The sequence below is a fragment of the Oncorhynchus gorbuscha genome, unplaced genomic scaffold (assembly GCF_021184085.1).
Source record: "Oncorhynchus gorbuscha isolate QuinsamMale2020 ecotype Even-year unplaced genomic scaffold, OgorEven_v1.0 Un_scaffold_1586, whole genome shotgun sequence".
NCBI lineage: Eukaryota > Metazoa > Chordata > Actinopteri > Salmoniformes > Salmonidae > Oncorhynchus > Oncorhynchus gorbuscha.
This window is the reverse complement of record NW_025746321.1, coordinates 82,772-104,180: the sequence shown is the minus strand read 5'-3', so window position 1 is coordinate 104,180 and position 21,409 is coordinate 82,772. Positions and strand designations below refer to the sequence as shown.

Here is a 21,409-nt window from a genome sequence, read left to right as displayed (position 1 = left end):
GCTGTACTGGTAATATAATGGGGCACTATAGACCATGTATGCTGTACTGGTAATATAATGGGGCACTATAGACCATGTATGCTGTACTGGTAATATAATGGAGCACTATAGACCATGTATGCTGTACTGGTAATATAATGGAGCACTATAGACCATGTATGATGTACTGGTAATATAATGGGTCACTATAGACCATGTATGCTGTACTGGTAATATAATGGGGCACTATAGACCATGTATGCTGTACTGGTAATATAATGGGGCACTATAGACCATGTATGCTGTACTGGTAATATAATGGGGCACTATAGACCATGTATGCTGTACTGGTAATAATAGTGCAAAAGCCTTGGTGTACGGGTGTGTAGAAAATCATTGATACTTTGTCTGGACTATTGTCGCCACCTGGCGAAATAGATTGGAGCTTGCACTTCAGTTTCTCCTTCCATAGCTGCGTTAGGGCGCATTCTCTTATATTTTACGCGTTGAACACACTGACTGTGAGGTGCGTTTTGGGACACCAGAAGTAAATGAATTTCCAATGGAACGCTGCGTTGACATTTAACAATGGCGTTGCAGAGGCTGTTTCAGTGCGTTCTGTGTGGTTTATACGTTGGATTTATCGAACGCCTACGTCAAACTGTATGCGTGACCGGGTTGACAGAAATGGTAACACATATCTAGATGACGCAGCGAACTATTTTGCGCGCGGTACAGTCGGTGTGTTCAAAGCGTTATCTTTGAAGTGAAACGCGCACTAACGCCCTGGCCCAGAGCTAGGCCTATGACTTTCAGCTACTAAGAAAAAAAAGTGATTAATCGATTCATGTTGAGGTGGAAGAATAAAATGAAACATTTCCTACAATGTGCTGCCAATATACCTATAAATAGTATTCCTTAATGTGTGATATTAATAAACATTTAAATAAAAAAAGACAATATCCAAATGTAAGTCAATATCATGAATATCATAATTACCACCTTCCCACCACTTTAATGCCCCTTCGACTCGTAATTACTAGTGGGAAATCCCTGAGCTCCAACTTCTCCCACATGTTGACCTCTAATGTCACCTACTAAGGAAATGATCTCGATAAGTGCATTTTAGGCAGTTAAATTTAATGCAACATTATTTATAAAAACAATCTACAAATATGTTTTTTGAACACTAATTGGCTTACTCTTGGGCTTCCAAGTTGGCGCAGCGGTCTAAGGCACTGCATCTCAGTGCTAGAGGCCGCACTACAGACACCCTGGTTCGAATCCAGACTGTATCACAACCGGATGTGATTGGGAGTCCCATAAGGGCGGCGCACAATTGGCCTAGCGTCGTCTGGGTGTGGCAGTCATTGTAAATAAGAATTTGTTCTTAACTGACTTGCCTAGTTAAATATTACCTAGCAGCTTGTTGGCCATTATCTTATCGGCATTTCTCAATGAGGTCAAAGCACGCGAATGTATCCAACTGGTATTTACGACTTCACAACTGTTAATTACACGGCCATCCTCATATTCGTAATCATATCTGTACATTGACAGTTGATAGTTGGGTCGGATGAGTAGATGTTGGCAAATACCTATCTCCCTGCACGTTTATAGACCAAACAACCTGCAGAGTAGGAGCCGCGGAGGGGTGTGTGTTCCACCTCTGTCTCCTCAACTTGCAGTGGGCGTATAATTTTGCTCTCAGTCAGAATGCGAGTTGGCGTTTCATTTTTTTTCCTACCCTCATCCGTTTGTTAGATATTAAGCACATTGACAGCTTGATAGCAAACGTCCTTGCCATGTGATTTATCATAGAAGCATGCTAACGTGAATGACCACACCGAAACAGAAATGAAAGTGATCGGGTGAAATTATGAAGCGAGTGGACAGAGACATACAGCTCTATCCAATCAGAACAGCAGGATCAATATACAGCCGACCCTTCTCTTTACAGACAGGCAAACTAGCCAGTTGAGCAATTTAGATGATGTAGCAGCACCTCACTTGACTGAGTGACAAGAGAAAGATGCGTTTCCGATCACGGATAATAAAGAAAGACTCGGATCATAATCGGATCAAGAGAATTGCTCATTTCCTTCACCATACTTGCTTGTTCGACTACTCGGCACACCTCTAGTAATAACCACCTCCCACTTGGTTATGAATGCAGCATAAATTGACAGAGTAATGCTGCATTCATGGAAGTGGTAAGTACCAGTTGTGAAGTCATAATACCAGTTGATGCATTCACATGCTTTGAACTCTTTGAGAAACTGCAACTGGCTAAAAGCCAACAAGTTGAATCAACCATGGACATCATGCTTGAAAACAAATTATAATGTTACAAAACCATATTAATAGATTACTTTTTATAAATAAGGTTTTGTTGCACTTAACTGCAGAAAATGCTGTTCTGGAAGTAATTTTCTTAGTAGATGACGCCAAAGGTCAGCATGTGGGAGAAGTCTGAGCTCAGGGATGATAAACGTGTTTTCCTCTAGTAATTACCAGTTGGAGAGGACGTTCAAGATGAGTTTTTTCCCCAGTCGTACATGGCAAATACAACCTGTCCACTTGGTTATGAACGTAGCATTAGGCTACAACTTCTGTCATCGCACTGTTCAATGATTCTGCTTTTTCGGTCGGTGATGAAATATTAGGGTGAAAGGTTAGGCAACGTTATAACTCCAATGCCAGCAACAAAGCCAACAGTTCCCTTCCGGACACTGCGACAGATCAGTTACTATACCCAATCCTGAGATCCACCGACAAGCCAACTTTCTCCAGCAGACTTGGGCGAGCCTGAACTGAAACAGCAGACGCGCAAGCACGGACCAAACGGTAAAGTAAACAGACATATCCACACTTTCTACCCTAATATTCAGTGTTTGTCTAGTACAAATGTTTATATTCAGGTTTTGTCTAGTACAAATGTTTATCGAATTTACAAGTTCCGCGTTTATGAGACGTTGGCCTACACTCATTCAGTCGATTTCGCGGTGGCGTAATTACGCGTTTACTAACGGATGTCGTACGAGTGAGGATTCGCTTGAGCTAAAAGTAGGACTAGTCCCATTATGTTATCTGGCTGCTTGGATGAGATGCTTACCAGCACGCATGTAGTTTACGGGCGGGTTCTTCCGCTCCTCGCCTTTTTGTTGTTGCTGCTGAAGTAGGTCTATTCCGCATGTTGACGCCTGAGAAACGTTGAATTAACTACACATATTGATCAGTTTTACATTAAGCATAACGGCTAGCATAGAATAGCTTGGTCGTCTGTTTTAAACCAATAATTCAACTTCAACCACAAACAACGACTATAGGAATAGGAGTTGGTTGCATGTTGGCTACAGTCGGCATACAAATAGATCTGGGACCAGCCTTGGGTTGAGTTGTCTTGTCTGAACACGTGCATATATTGCATTCCATAAAAGCCCATTCATCATAACTATATTTAATTCTGAACGGCTGCTTTAGTTCATTGCCGAGGTGTCATTTCTCTGTATGAGGTGGACATTCGAGATCAAAGTCGTTACAGCCACCTATAAAGTAACCCATAGCAACACTGTTGCAAAGTAGCTGAAATGAAGCTGTCTGAAATCCACAGTGGCAATGCTTAGATCTAATTCCATTCAATTACCAAATACTTTAATGGAAAACATAGATGACAATATTTAATCAGCTTAACACAGTGAAATATAGCTAGGTAAGGAATGTACTCGATGTACATGGGCTGCCGAGTGATGCAGCGGTCTTAGGCACTGCATATCAGTGCAAGAGGTGTCACTACAGTCTCTGGTTCAAATCCATGCTGTATCACATCAGGCTATGATTGGGAGCCCCACAGGGCGCCGCACAATTGGCCCAGCGTTTTCCGGGGTAGGCCATCATTGTAAATAAGAATTTGTTCTTAACTTACTTGCCTAGTTAAATAAAGGTTCAGCCAGAAAATCAAATGTAGAGTGTGAAGACTAGGATAGCTGGACATACTTCTTTTTTATCAGGGGCGCAACTTTCACTGGGGACGGGGACCGGGGGGGAGGCATGCACATATTTTTTCCACCCCAGTTTTATCATTGGAAATGTGATACAAAACGAGGCAAAAGTGTGCTTTAGGACCATGCGGACGTCTCCGAGCGGTCGGATAGGCTGTTAACAATATATGTATTGTTATGCCCCCCCCACTTCTAAAACCAAAATCGCGCCCTTGAGTTTTATGCTGCAGTAATCAGCATATTTAGGTAGATTCAAGTAGAATCATTGGAATTACAATACTAATACTTTATTGTCCATTATCTTACAGTAGTGAATGAAAATGTATTTTGCTCCCAACCCAAAGTAGCTTAATCTGTTTTTATGCCATAACAATAGTTTTCATGACCTGCCCTGAGTAAACATGGCTAAACAATAGTTTCCATGACTTGCCCTGAGAAAACATTGGGACAAAGTCGTTTTCATGACCTGCCCTGAGTAAACATAGCTGTGATAGGGTTTATTAGCATATGCACAAAGGAATGCAAATATTTACGCTGTGATTTCAACCCAAAACACATGTTCAGTATCTCCCTCTGTCTCTCTCATACACTCATACCTCTGTCTCCTCCTCTTCCCTCCAGCCAGTCTCTACAGATCTAGTATTTTAGACCAGAGGAGCAGAGCACCATGGTTGTGTCCAAGGCCTGGACGTTACGGCAGCACTTCCAGGGTTTCCCCAAGGCTAGTGACTTCCATCTGAGGGAGGAGACGCTGCCGCAGCCCAAGAATGGACAGGTGAGGATAGGATAGGATAGATTTTGAAGGGCAATTCCACCATTTCCAACCTTATCTTCATCATATGCAGCACAATAACAGTGTCTACTACATATGTGGAAATTTAGCATTTCTATGTTTTGTAGAAAAAAATATAACTTTAAAAAGTTCTACTCGATGACATCATCAAAAGTTAATCTAGAAGAAAAAGAAATGCACACCTATTTAGGCGAGGTGCTGGCTAGAGGTGCTGGCTAGAGGTGCTGGCTAGAGGTGCTGGCTAGAGGTGCTGGCTAGAGGTGCTGGCTAGAGGTGCTGGCTAGCGGAGTAGAAAACTTGAAAATAAGAGAGCCGCACACTCTAGGAGCTCAGATGCAAAAATGTAATTACCAATGTTTCGACAGCCAAGCTGTCTTCATCAGGGTATAATCACAAACACTGCTGGATGACTAGTTTATATAGTGTCAAAAGACACAGGTGTCTGTAATCATGGCCAAGAGTGGCCTAATATCATTGGTTAATTTTCAAATATTAAAATGGCACACAAACAACAACATACAAACAACAAATGGACAGCATACGATCATAGATTCATTTTAGACTACACAAGCTTACAAACAATTACAATGGCAAAGTCACAATAATCACAAGAATGGCTTCAGATCAAAGTCTACGTTGAGACCGAAGGGCGCAAGGGTCTTTAAATTAAAGATCCAGGCAGCCTCTCGTTTTAACAATAAATGATCAAGGTCACCCCCTCTCCTAGGGAGGGTGACATGTTCGATGCCAATATAACGCAGAGACAAAATCGGGTGGCCTGCCTCTAAGAAGTGGGCCGCAACTGGGTAAGTAAAGTTGTTGCACTTAATGGTGCTACGATGCTCTGAGATACGTACTTTTAATTCGCGCTTTGTTTTACCCACAATTTTTACCACAAGGACAAGTTATAAGATAAATAACTGCCTTAGTGAAGCACGTGATAACATCTTTGATTGGGATCGATTTCCCTGTTTGAGGGTGTTTGAAGGATCTACATTTATAAGTGCCATTGCATTGAGCACAGCCATTACATTTGTAATTTCCATCCAGTAGGGGCGCAAATAGACGTTGTTCAGGAATATCTTGGGGTGGTAAATCAGAGTTTACCAATTGGTCTCTGAGATTTCTGCCCCGCGAGAATACGACCAAGGGAAGGTCTGAAAACACATTCCTGAGACTATCATCGGATTTTAGAATGTGCCAATGTTTGTGAACGATTCCCTTCATTTGTTCAGAACGTTTTGAATAGCGGGTAGTTAGAACACAAGAATGCGTCTTTTTGCGAGACTGACCTTGAAAAAGGTCATGTCTCGTTTTGTTTTGAATTTTCTCAATGGCAATATTAATCTGATCATTCTTGTAGCCCCTGTCCTTGAACTTTCTTTGCGTCTCAGCCATATTTCTGTCGAAATCGGACTGTTTTTTGCAAATTCTTTTGATTCGACAGAATTGGCTGTAGGGCAAAATATTTTTTAAGGGAAGTGGGTGACAACTATCAGCCCTCAACAAACTGTTAGGATCAGTAGGTTTCCTGTAAAGATCAGTGTATAGAACATTATCATCACACGAGATCAGAAGATCAAGAGCACTGATTAGACGTGTATCAGATTGCAGAGTAAATCTCAGATGCTCAGAACAGGAGTGAAGAAAAGCATGGAACGCCTGGAGCTGTTTTGCATCACCCCTCCATAGAACACAAATATCATCAATATACCGTTTCCACATAATGATGTTAGGCAAGAAAACATTTTCTAGAGGATTGAAAATAGACTGTTTCTCCATGTAACCCACATTCGTTTCCCTCTGCTGGTCTTACAAATTAGCACCTTTCGTCTGAATAAAGAAATCATTTAGAAACATTAAAGGGTGTTTGAAGGATCTACATTTATAAGTGTTACATTTGTTTTCCATTAGTTATGTGTGAGTACTATTTCAGCCAATGTTACAATGCAGCACTGGAAGGTAGTTCATTAGGGTCACGTTGCAGAAGAAAATGTTCCATAGCTGCGGGGGACCTGCCCTCGTGTGGAATATTAGTGTATAATGACACAACATCAGAAGTAACTAACAAGGTATTCTCAGGGAGAGGATCAAGAGATTCAATGATAGAGATCATACTGCTGGTGTCCTTTACAAAGGAGGGGAGCTGTTCTGAGATCATACTGCTGGTGTCCTTTACAAAGGTGGGAGCTGTTCTGAGATCATACTGCTGGTGTCCTTTACAAAGGATGGGGAGCTGTTCTGAGATCATACTGCTGGTGTCCTTTATAAAGGAGCACTCTTGGGAGCTGTTCTGAGATCATACTGCTGGTGTCCTGGACTCTTTACAAAGGAGGGTCAGCTGTTCTGAGATCATACTGCTGGTGTCCTTTAGAAAAGGAGGGGAGCTGTTCTGAGATCATACTGCTGGTGTCCTTTACAAAGGAGAGGGATGTATCCTTCTATTAATTGGTCCACTTGTCATGTGAAGTGTTTTGTTGGTTTCAGGAGTGAACCTGCATTTGACAGTGCCGGAGGAATACATGATTGCGCACGGTCTTCAGGGGCCAATGAGGTTGATGGCCGGGGTGCCGGAGGCTGTTCTGAGATCATACTGCTGGTGTCCTTTACAAAGGAGGGGAGCTGTTCTGAGATCATACTGCTGGTGTCCTTTATAAAGGAGGGGAGCTGTTCTGAGATCATACTGCTGGTGTCCTTTACAAAGGAGGGGAGCTGTTCTGAGATCATACTGCTGGTGTCCTTTACAAAGGAGGGGAGCTGTTCTGAGATCATACTGCTGGTGTCCTTTACAAAGGAGGGAGCTGTTCTGAGATCATACTGCTGGTGTCCTGCAAAGGAGGGAGCTGTTCTGAGATCATACTGCTGGTGTTTTTACAAAGGAGGGTAGCTGTTTCTGAGATCATAAAAGAGATAGTGATCTTTTGCTGGTGTCCTTTACAAAGGAGGAGGGCTGTTCTGAGATCATACTGCTGGTGTCCTTTATAAAGGAGGGCCGTTTTAGCTGTTCTGAGATCATACTGCTGGTGTCCTTTACAAAGGAGGGTAGCTGTTCTGAGATCATACTGCTGGTGTCCTTTACAAAGGAGGGTAGCTGTTCTGCGAGTGGTCTAATAAAAAAGTTAACAAAAGTAGATAGAGGGGCTGTTACTACATCAATGCCCTCTACAATAGGGGCTGTTACTGCATCAATGCCCTCTACAATAGGAGCCGTTACTGCATCAATGCCCTCTACAATAGGAGCTGTTACTGCATCAATGCCCTCTACAATAGGAGCTGTTACTGCATCAATGCCCTCTACAATAGGAGCTGTTACTGCATCAATGCCCTCTACAATAGGAGCCGTTACTGCATCAATACCCTCTACAATAGGAGCTGTTACTGCATCAATGCCCTCTACAATAGGAGCCGTTACTGCATCAATGCCCGCTACAATAGGAGCTGTTACTGCATCAATGCCCTCTACAATAGGGGCTGTTACTGCATCAATGCCCTCTACAATAGGAGCCGTTACTGCATCAATGCCCTCTACAATAGGAGCCGTTACTGCATCAATGCCCTCTACAATAGGGGCTGTTACTGCATCAATGCCCTCTACAATAGGATCAGTTCAGTCCGTTCCTGTGTTAAGCGTTACTGCATCAATGCCCTCTACAATAGGAGCTGTTACTGCATCAATGCCCTCTACAATAGGGGCTGTTACTGCATCAATGCCCTCTACAATAGGGGCTGTTACTGCATCAATGCCCTCTACAATAGGGGCTGTTACTGCATCAATGCCCGCTACAATAGGGGCTGTTACTGCATCAATGCCCTCTACAATAGGGGCTGTTACTGCATCAATGCCCTCTACAATAGGGGCTGTTACTGCATCAATGCCCTCTACAATAGGGGCTGTTACTGCATCAATGCCCTCTACAATAGGAGCTGTTACTGCATCAATGCCCTCTACAATAGGAGCTGTTACTGCATCAATGCCCTCTACAATAGGAGCTGTTACTGCATCAATGCCCTCTACAATAGGAGCTGTTACTGCATCAATGCCCTCTACAATAGGGGCTGTTACTGCATCAATGCCCTCTACAATAGGGGCTGTTACTGCATCAATGCCCTCTACAATAGGAGCTGTTACTGCATCAATGCCCTCTACAATAGGGGCTGTTACTGCATCAATGCCTGCTACAATAGGGGCTGTTACTGCATCAATGCCTGCTACAATAGGAGCTGTTACTGCATCAATGCCCTCTACAATAGGGGCTGTTACTGCATCAATGCCCTCTACAATAGGGGCTGTTACTGCATCAATGCCCTCTACAATAGGGGCTGTTACTGCATCAATGCCCTCTACAATAGGGGCTGTTACTGCATCAATGCCTGCTACAATAGGGGCTGTTACTGCATCAATGCCCTCTACAATAGGAGCTGTTACTGCATCAATGCCCTCTACAATAGGGGCTGTTACTGCATCAATGCCCTCTACAATAGGGGCTGTTACTGCATCAATGCCCTCTACAATAGGGGCTGTTACTGCATCAATGCCCTCTACAATAGGGGCTGTTACTGCATCAATGCCCTCTACAATAGGGGCTGTTACTGCATCAATGCCTGCCCTCTACAATAGGGGCTGTTACTGCATCAATGCCCTCTATCAATGCCCTCTACAATAGGAGCTGTTACTGCATCAATGCCCTCTACAATAGGGGCTGTTACTGCATCAATGCCCTCTACAATAGGGGCTGTTACTGCATCAATGCCCTCTACAATAGGGGCTGTTACTGCATCAATGCCCTCTACAATAGGGGCTGTTACTGCATCAATGCCCTCTACAATGCTGTTACTGCATCAATGCCCTCTACAATAGGGGCTGTTACTGCATCAATGCCCTCTACAATAGGGGCTGTTACTGCATCAATGCCCTCTACAATAGGGGCTGTTACTGCATCAATGCCCTCTACAATAGGGGCTGTTACTGCATCAATGCCCTCTACAATAGGGGCTGTTACTGCATCATCAATGCCCATCTACAATAGGGGCTGTTACTGCATCAATGCCCGCTACAATAGGGGCTGTTACTGCATCAATGCCCTCTACAATAGGGGCTGTTACTGCATCAATGCCCCTACTACAATAGGGGCTGTTACTGCATCAATGCCCTCTACAATAGGGGCTGTTACTGCATCAATGCCCTCTACAATAGGAGCTGTTACTGCATCAATGCCCTGCTACAATAGGGGCTGTTACTGCATCAATGCCCTCTACAATAGGGGCTGTTACTGCATCAATGCCCTCTACAATAGGGGCTGTTACTGCATCAATGCCCTCTACAATAGGGGCTGTTACTGCATCAATGCCCTCTACAATAGGGGCTGTTACTGCATCAATGCCCTCTACAATAGGGGCTGTTACTGCATCAATGCCCTCTACAATAGGAGCTGTTACTGCATCAATGCCCTCTACAATAGGGGCTGTTACTGCATCAATGCCCTCTACAATAGGGGCTGTTACTGCATCAATGCCCTCTACAATAGGGGCTGTTACTGCATCAATGCCCTCTACAATAGGGGCTGTTACTGCATCAATGCCTGCTACAATAGGGGCTGTTACTGCATCAATGCCCTCTACAATAGGGGCTGTTACTGCATCAATGCCCTCTACAATAGGGGCTGTTACTGCATCAATGCCCATCAATACAATAGGGGCTGTTACTGCATCAATGCCCTCTACAATAGGGGCTGTTACTGCATCAATGCCCTCTACAATAGGGGCTGTTACTGCATCAATGCCCTCTACAATAGGGGCTGTTACTGCATCAATGCCTCTACAATAGGGGCTGTTACTGCATCAATGCCCTCTACAATAGGGGCTGTTACTGCATCAATGCCCTCTACAATAGGGGCTGTTACTGCATCAATGCCCTCTACAATAGGGGCTGTTACTGCATCAATGCCCTCTACAATAGGGGCTGTTACTGCATCAATGCCCTCTACAATAGGGGCTGTTACTGCATCAATGCCCTCTACAATAGGGGCTGTTACTGCATCAATGCCCTCTACAATAGGGGCTGTTACTGCATCAATGCCCTCTACAATAGGGGCTGTTACTGCATCAATGCCCTCTACAATAGGGGCTGTTACTGCATCAATGCCCTCTACAATAGGGGCTGTTACTGCATCAATGCCCTCTACAATAGGGGCTGTTACTGCATCAATGCCCTCTACAATAGGGGCTGTTACTGCATCAATGCCCTCTACAATAGGGGCTGTTACTGCATCAATGCCCTCTACAATAGGGGCTGTTACTGCATCAATGCCCTCTACAATAGGGGCTGTTACTGCATCAATGCCCTCTACAATAGGGGCTGTTACTGCATCAATGCCCTCTACAATAGGGGCTGTTACTGCATCAATGCCCTCTACAATAGGGGCTGTTACTGCATCAATGCCCTCTACAATAGGGGCTGTTACTGCATCAATGCCCTCTACAATAGGGGCTGTTACTGCATCAATGCCCGCTACAATAGGGGCTGTTACTGCATCAATGCCCTCTACAATAGGGTGCCCTGGAGGTTTTGTAACATTCTTGTGTAATTTCGGCAAAGTATAGAAAGTGACTAGAATTAACCAATGACATTAGGCCACTCTTGGCCATGATTACAGACACCTGTGTCTTTTGACACTGTATAAACGATTCATCCCGCAGTGTTTGTGATTATACCCTGATGAAGACAGCTTGGCTGTCGAAATGTTGGTAATTACATGTTTGCATCTGAGCTCCTAGAGTGTGCGGCTCTCTTTCATTTTCAATTCATCAAAAGTTAAAACATTTTTAAAAACAGGGTTTTTCTAACGCTGAGATTTGCAGTGACGTGGGGAGCAAGAAATCACTGTTTTAATTCTACCCTGTGATGTCACAGAGAATACTTTTAGAGGACCTTCTTCTCTTTTTAACCACGGATCATAGAAACACACTGTTTTCACATGTAGACACTGGATTGTTAATGGAGATAAAGATTATGAAGTTGAAAGTGGCAGAATTGCCCCTTAATGTCCCAGAGGGGAAAATTGTCTTGGCGCCCTACCGGAAACTGCATCATTGTTCCATGGCATGTGAAATGACTTGATATCTGTGTTTAAAAAAACGTGTTTTCTTTGCAAAACGGTGTCCACTAATGAATATACCCCTTAACAAATTATACATTTTTTTTTGAAAAATATTTTCATTTGCTAAATGTTTCGCTACGGTGTGTACTAATGAATAGACCACTGTTCAGGTGCTGTTGGAGGCTGTGTTCCTCAGTGTGGACCCTTACATGAGACCCTACAGCCAGACAATGATGAAGGAGGGAGACGTTATGATTGGATCACAAGTTGCCAAGTAAGGGTACATTATGGGGGAGGGAGGCGGGCATGTGGATGCAAACACATACTAGACTGACTGACAGTCATGTTGACACTATAGACTGACTGACAGTCATGTTGACACTATAGACCACTGACAGTCATGTTGACATATAAAGACTGACTGACAGTCAGAATTGTAATGACAGAGGGGAAAACTATAGACTGACTGACAGTCATGTTGACACTGATAGACTGACTGACAGTCATGAATATGACTTAACAAACTATAGACTGACTGACAGTCATGTTGACACTATAGACTGACTGACAGTCATGTTGACACTATAGACTGACTGACACTATAGACTGACTGACAGTCATGTTGACACTGACTGACAGTCATGTTGACACTGTTAGACTGACTGACAGTCATGTTGACACTATAGACTGACTGACAGTCATGTTGACACTATAGACTGACTGACAGTCATGTTGACACTACTGGGGGACTGACAGTCATGTTGACACATATAGACTGACTGACAGTCATGTTGACACTATAGACTGACTGACAGTCATGTTGTTGACACAGTCATGTTGACACTATAGACTGACTGACAGTCATGTTGACACTATAGACTGACTGACAGTCATGTTGACACTATAGACTGACTGACAGTCATGTTGACACTATAGACTGACTGACAGTCATGTTGACACTATAGACTGACTGACAGTCATGTTGACACTATAGACTGACTGACAGTCATGTTGACACTATAGACTGACTGACAGTCATGTTGACACTATAGACTGACTGACAGTCATGTTGACACTATAGACTGACTGACAGTCATGTTGACACTATAGACTGACTGACAGTCATGTTGACACACTACAGACTGACTGTGAGGCATGTTGACACACACACACACACACACACACACACACACACACACACACACACACACACACACACACACACACACACACACACACACACACACACACACACACACACACACACACACACACACACACCCCTCTCCAGGGTGATCCAGAGCTATAACCCCAGCTTCCCGGTGGGCTGCCATGTGGTCAGTGATTGTGGATGGAGGAGTCACTGGGTGTGTGATGGGGCAGAGCTGACCCCTGTGCTTCCCGACTGGCCCCAGGACATCCCCTCTCCCTGGCCCTGGGGGCCATCGGCATGCCTGGGTAGGATGGATGGATCTCTCTCGATAGATAGATAGATATGCATACTGCCCTGTGTGGTTGAGGTGTGTGATATACATTAGTGGTTATATTAGTGCTGATGGTGATGATGATATCTCTCTAGTCTGACAGCTCTGTATGGACTAGAGGAAGTGTGTGAGATAAAGAAGGGGAGACTCTTCTGGTGAACGCTGCAGCAGGAGCCGTGGGCTCAGTGGTGGGACAGATCGCCAAGATCAAGGTACAACATTCCCCCAACGTTCCCAGAGCATTCCCAACAACGTCTCAACAGTGTTAGTTACTTCCTGAAGATGAGGATAAGTTGTGTTCTACATTCCATGTGTCTCTGTGTGTTACCAGTGACTTTCATAATGTATAGTGAGTCTGTGTGTAATAAGGTCTGTGTGTAGCTGGTGTAGAGAGTCAGGCGCATTGAGTAAAACACATATTTACTCATAATATTCACAACATACAACATAATAAACGAAGCCCACAATAACGATCGTAATACAATAACCAACAACTCACAAACAAACATTTTTATTTCATTTCGTTTTTCACCTTTATTTAACCAGGTAGGCAAGTTGAGAACAAGTTCTCATTTACAATTGCGATCTGGCCAAGATAAAGCAAAGCAGTTCGACACATCCAACAACACAGAGTTACACATGGAGTAAAACAAACATACAGTCAATAATACAGTAGGAAAATAAGTCTATATACAATGTGAGCAAATTAGGTGAGATAAGGGAGGTAAAGGCAAAAAAAGGCCATGGTGGCAAAGTAAATACAATATAGCAAGTAAAACACTGGAATGGTAGATTTGCAGTGGAAGAATGTGCAAAGTAGAAATAGAAATAATGGGGTGCAAAGGAGCAAAATAAATAAATATAGTAGGGGATGAGGTAGTTGTTTGGGCTAAATTATAGATGGGCTATGTACAGGTGCAATAATCTGTGAGATGATCTGACAGCTGGTGCTTAAAGCTAGTGAGGGAGATAAGTGTTTCCAGTTTCAGAGATTTTTGTAGTTCGTTCCAGTCATTGGCAGCAGAGAACTTGAAGGAGTAATTGGCTTTGGGGGTGACCAGAGAGATAAACCTGCTGGAGCAGAGGTTAAATAATGAACATGTAATTGGGGAATAGAAACCAGGTGTGTAGAAAACAAAGACAAAATAAATGGAAAATGAAAAGTGGATCGGCAGTGGCTAGAAGACTGGTGACGTTGACCGCCGAACGCCACCCGAACAAGGAGAGGGACCGACTTTGGCAGAAGTCGTGACACTGTGTGTGTGTGTGTCCGTCCTCAGGGCTGCAGAGTGGTGGGCTGTGCGGGGACAGATACCAAGGTGTCCTATCTAAAGGAGCTGGGTTTTGACCAGGTCTTCAACTACAAGACTGCCACCTCCCTGGAGGAATCACTCAGGGAGGCCGCGCCACACGGATACGACTGCTACTTTGAGAACGTGAGGTCGCTGCACCACTCGCACACACGCACTCTTTGTGTGTGTGTGGACATGCGTGTGTGTGGACATGCGTGTGTGTGGACGTGTGTGTGTGTGTGTGTGTGTGTGTGTGTGTGTGTGTGTGTGTGTGTGTGTGTGTGTGTGTGTGTGTGTGTGTGTGTGTGTGTGTGTGTGTGTGTGTGTGTGTGTGTGTGTGTGTGTGTGTGTGTGTGTGTGTGTGTATCAAAGCTCAATCTCTCTCTCCGTCCAGGTTGGTGGGAAGTTCTCCAGTGTAGTGATGCCTCAGATGAGAGAGTATGGCAGAATAGCTGTGTGTGGAAGCATCTCCATGTACAACGACACCACACCACAGACAGGTATACTGTCCACACTACAGACAGGTATACTGTCCACACCACAGACAGGACTACTGTCCACACCACAGACAGGTATACTGTCCACACCACAGACAGGTATACTGTCCACACCACAGACAGGTCTACTGTCCACACCACAGACAGGTATACTGTCCACACCACAGACAGGTATACTGTCCACACCACAGACAGGTCTACTGTCCACACCACAGACAGGTATACTGTCCACACCACAGACAGGTCTACTGTCCACACCACAGACAGGTATACTGTCCACACCACAGACAGGACTACTGTCCACACCACAGACAGGTATACTGTCCACACCACAGACAGGACTACTGTCCACACCACAGACAGGTATACTGTCCACACCACAGACAGGTATACTGTCCACACCACAGACAGGTATACTGTCCACACTACAGAGGGGTATACTGTCCACACCACAGACAGATATACTGTCCACACCACAGACAGGTATACTGTCCACACCACAGACAGGACTACTGTCCACACCACAGACAGGTATACTGTCCACACCACAGACAGGTATACTGTCCACACCACAGACAGGCTACTGTCCACACCACAGACAGGTCTACTGTCCACGCCACAGACAGGTATACTGTCCACGCCACAGACAGGTCTACTGTCCACACCACAGACAGGTCTTCTGTCCACACCACAGACAGGTCTACTGTCCACACCACAGACAGGTCTACTGTCCACACCACAGACAGGTCTTCTGTCCTCACCACAGTTATTTATTTATATTTCAGGGCCGTATGTTCAGACCCATATGATCTTACTGTATCTGTGTAACTGGATCTGTATATCTGTACATGTTAATATGTGGCTACTGTATGTGTTTATATTTCAGGGCCGTATGTACACACCCATATGATCTTCAAGCAGCTGAGGATGGAGGGCTTCCTGTGTGCTCGCTGGAAAAACAAACACCAGCAGTCACTGAGGAGGCTGATGGCCTGGATGACTGAGGTACAGAGAGAGGGTTCTACTAGCAGGGTTCTATTACTATTGTTCTATTACCAGGTTTCTATTACCAGTGTTCTATTACCAGGATTCTATTACCAGTGTTCTACTACTAGTGTTCTACTACTAGTGGTCTATTACCAGGGTTCTATTACCAGTGTTCTACTACCTGGGTTCTACTACCAGTGTTCTAATAAGTGTTCTATTACTAGTGTTATATTACCAGGGTTCTACTACTAGTGTTCTATTACCAGGATTCTGTTACCAGGGTTCTACTACTAGTTTTCTATTACCAGTGTTCTATTACCAGTGTTCTATTACCAGTTTTCTATTACTAGTGTTCTATTACCAGTGTTCTATTATTAGTGTTCTATTACCAGTGTTCTATTACCAGTGTTCTATTGCCAGTGTTCTATTACCAGTGTTCCATTACCAGTGTTCAGTGTTGTTTTACTAGTGTTCTATTACCAGTGTTGTATTACCAGTGTTGTATTACCAGTGTTCCATTACCAGTGTTGTATTACCAGTGTTGTATTACCAGTGTTGTATTACCAGTGTTGTGTCCATTACCAGTGTTGTTTTACCAGTGTTGTTTTATTACCAGTGTTGTGTTCCATTACCAGTGTTGTATTACCAGTGTTCCCATTACCAGTGTTGTTTTACCAGTGTTGTATTACCAGTGTTACCAGTGTTGTATTACCAGTGTGTTGTTATTACCAGTGTTGTATTACCAGTATTACCAGTGTTCCATTACCAGTGTTTTCCATTACCAGTGTTGTACCAGTGTTTACCAGTGTTCCATTACCAGTGTTGTATTACCAGTGTTGTATTACCAGTGTTGTATTACCAGTGTTCCATTACCAGTGTTGTATTACCAGTGTTGTATTACCAGTGTTCCATTACCAGTGTTGTATTAGTGTTGTATTACCAGTGTTCCATTACCAGTGTTTTATTACCAGTGTTTTATTACCAGTGTTGTATTACAGTGTTGTATTACCAGTGTTTATTACCAGTGTTGTATTACCAGTGTTGTATTACCAGTGTTGTATTACCAGTGTTGTATTACCAGTGTTCCATTACCAGTGTTGTATTACCAGTGTTTTATTACCAGTTTTTATTACCAGTGTTGTATTACCAGTGTTCCATTACCAGTGTTGTATTACCAGTGTTTTATTACCAGTGTTGTATTACCAGTGTTCCATTACCAGTGTTGTATTACCAGTGTTCCATTACCAGTGTTGTATTTTATTACCAGTGTTGTATTACCAGTGTTGTATTACCAGTGTTGTATTACCAGTGTTGTATTACCAGTGTTACCAGTGTTGTATTACCAGTGTTGTATTACCAGTGTTACCATTACCAGTGTTGTTTTATTACCAGTGTTACCATGTTCCATTACCAGTGTTGTTTATTACCAGTGTTGTATTACCAGTGTTGTATTACCAGTGTTGTTACCATTACCAGTGTTCCATTACCAGTGTGTATTACCAGTGTTCCATTACCAGTGTTGTATTACCAGTGTTGTTGTTGTATTACCAGTTGTTTTATTACCAGTGTTGTATTACCAGTGTTGTATTACCAGTGTTGTATTACCAGTGTTGTATTACCAGTGTTGTTCCATTACCAGTGTTGTATTACCAGTGTTCCATTACCAGTGTTGTATTACCAGTGTTGTATTACCAGTGTTGTATTACCAGTGTTGTATTACCAGTGTTTTATTACCAGTGTTGTTATTACCAGTGTTGTATTACCAGTGTTCCATTACCAGTGTTGTATTACCAGTGTTTTATTACCAGTGTTCCATTACCAGTGTTGTATTACCAGTGTTGTATTACCAGTGTTCCATTTGTATTACCAGTGTTTATTACCAGTGTTGTATTACCAGTGTTGTATTACCAGTTCCATTTGTTATTACCAGTGTTCCATTACCAGTGTTTTATTACCAGTGTTGTATTACCAGTGTTCCATTACCATTATTACCAGTGTTCCATTACCAGTGTTCCATTACCAGTACTGTTTTACCAGTGTGCCAGTGTATTACCAGTGTTGTATTACCAGTGTTGTATTACCAGTGTTGTATTACCAGTGTTCTATTACCAGTGTTGTTTTACCAGTGTTTTATTACCAGTATTGTATTACCAGTGTTCCATTACCAGTGTTGTATTACCAGTGTTCCATTACCAGTGTTGTATTACCAGTGTTCCATTACCAGTGTTGTATTACCAGTGTTGTATTACCAGTGTTTTATTACCAGTGTTGTATTACCAGTGTTCCATTACCAGTGTTGTATTACCAGTGTTGTATTACCAGTGTTGTATTACCAGTGTTGTATTACCAGTGTTTTATTACCAGTGTTTTATTACCAGTGTTGTATTACCAGTGTTCCATTACCAGTGTTGTATTACCAGTGTTGTATTACCAGTGTTGTATTACCAGTGTTCCATTACCAGTGTTGTATTACCAGTGTTGTATTACCAGTGTTCCATTACCAGTTTTTTATTAGCAGTGTTCTGCTACTTGTGACAATATTAGACTGGATGACTGATGTACAGGGGCAGGGTTCCATTACCAGTGTTTTAATACCAGTGTTCCATTACCAGTGTTCCAATACCAGTGTTCCATTACCAGTGTTCAGGATACTTTCGAAACCAATCCAGTTAGGAATCCTTGTGAAGGTAGTTTTATAGTCATGTGAATCCATGAAAATAGTTGTCAAACATTGTGTAAGCATGATGAGGAATATGACAGAGGTGATGATGGTGATGACGGTAATGATGATGCTGACGACGAGGAAGATGATAATAAAATGTTTGTGTTGATCTTTCAGGGCAAGCTGAGATGCAATGAACACATCACCATTGGTTTCAACAACATGCCTGCTGCCTTCATGGGCATGCTACAGGGAGACAACACCGGCAAGGCTGTGGTCAAGGTGTGATGACATCACAATCAACATTACACTCCTCCAGAACATCTGGCTAAAGCATTCCAGAACACTCAACTTCATACACTCCAGGTTCTAGAACCAGAATCTGTTTCACCTTAACATTCCAGTATCCTTCCTGAAAATCACACTCTAGTGTTTTGTTCCATGTTTATTCATAGACACGTTCAACAGACAGCTAGACAGGTTTGGTCCAGTGTAATTCAACAGACAGCTAGACAGGTTTGGTCCAGTGTAATTCAACAGACAGTCAGACAGGTTTGGTCCAGTATAATTCAACAGACAGCCAGGCAGGTTTGGTCCAGTGTAATTCAACAGACAGCCAGACAGGTTTGGTCCAGTGTAATTCAACAGACAGCCAGACAGGTTTGGTCCAGTGTAATTCAACAGACAGCCAGACAGGTTTGGTCCATTACCATTCAACAGACAGCCAGACAGGTTTGGTCCAGTGTAATTCAACAGACAGCCAGACAGGTTTGGTCCAGTAATTCAACAGACAGCCAGACAGGTTTGGTCCAGTATAATTCAACAGACAGCCAGACAGGTTTGGTCCAGTGTAATTCAACAGACAGCCAGACAGGTTTGGTCCAGTGTAATTCAACAGACAGCCAGACAGGTTTGGTCCAGTATAATTCAACAGACAGCCAGACAGGTTTGGTCCAGTGTAATTCAACAGACAGCCAGACAGGTTTGGTCCAGTATAATTCAACAGACAGCCAGACAGGTTTGGTCCAGTATAATTCAACAGACAGCCAGACAGGTTTGGTCCAGTGTAATGCTATTAACTAAATAAACATGTCTTCACAATATAATGTTTATAATACATCCAGCCTACTGATCATTTACTGTTTCTACACCAATAACATCATATTTGACTAATTACCAGACAGTCTGGTTAATACTGACCTTAACCCAACACCTATCAACCTCATAACCTGGTCTATACTGAGTTTATACTGTAGTGACCTTAACCCAACACCTAGCAACCTCATAACCTGGTCTATACTGAGTTTATACTGTAGTGACCTTAACCCAACACCTAGCAACCTCATAACCTGGTCTATACTGAGTTTATACTGTAGTGACCTTAACCCTCCACCTAACAACCTCATAACCTGGTCTATAGTGAGTTTATACTGTAGTGACCTTAACCCAACACCTAGCAACCTCATAACCTGGTCTATACTGTAGTGACCTTAACCCAACACCTAGCAACCTCATAACCTGGTCTATACTGAGTTTATACTGTAGTGACCTTAACCCAACACCTAGCAACCTCATAACCTGGTCTATACTGAGTTTATACTGTAGTGACCTTAACCCAACACCTAGCAACCTCATAACCTGGTCTATACTGAGTTTATACTGTAGTGTCCTTAACCCAACACCTAGCAACCTCATAACCTGAGCTATACTGAGTTTATACTGTAGTGACCTTAACCCAACACCTAGCAACCTCATAACCTGGTCTATACTGAGTTTATACTGTAGTGACCTTAACCCAACACCTAGCAACCTCATAACCTGGTCTATACCAGTAGTGACCTTAACCCAACACCTAGCAACCTCATAACCTGGTCTATACTGTAGTGACCTTAACCCAACACCTAGCAACCTCATAACCTGGTCTATACTGAGTTTATACTGTAGTGACCTTAACCCAACACCTAGCAACCTCATAACCTGGTCTATACTGAGTTTATACTGTAGTGACCTTAACCCAACACCTAGCAACCTCATAACCTGGTCTATACTGTAGTGACCTTAACCCAACACCTAGCAACCTCATAACCTGGTCTATAGTGAGTTTATACTGTAGTGACCTTAACCCAACACCTAGCAACCTCATAACCTGGTCTATACTGAGTTTATACTGTAGTGACCTTAACCCAACACCTAGCAACCTCGTAACCTGGTCTATACTGTAGTGACCTTAACCCAACACCTAGCAACCTCATAACCTGGTCTATACTGAGTTTATACTGTAGTGACTTTAACCCAACACCTATCAACCTCATAACCTGGTCTATACTGAGTTTATACTGTAGTGACCTTAACCCAACACCTATCAACCTCATAACCTGGTCTATACTGAGTTTATACTGTAGTGACCTTAACCCAACACCTAGCAACCTCATAACCTGGTCTATACTGAGTTTATACTGTAGTGACCTTAACCCAACACCTAGCAACCTCATAACCTGGTCTATACTGAGTGACCTTAACCCAACACCTAGCAACCTCATAACCTGGTCTATACTGAGTTTATACTGTAGTGACCTTAACCCAACACCTAGCAACCTCATAACCTGGTCTATACTAT

The 21,409-nt window shown here is 43.2% G+C and overlaps 1 pseudogene; it reads left to right on the top strand.

Annotated features, from left to right (window-relative positions):
- The first annotated feature begins 1,890 nt into the window (after positions 1–1,890).
- LOC124023324 lies at positions 1,891–19,444 on the top strand (annotated as a pseudogene).
- The last annotated feature ends 1,965 nt before the right edge of the window (positions 19,445–21,409 follow it).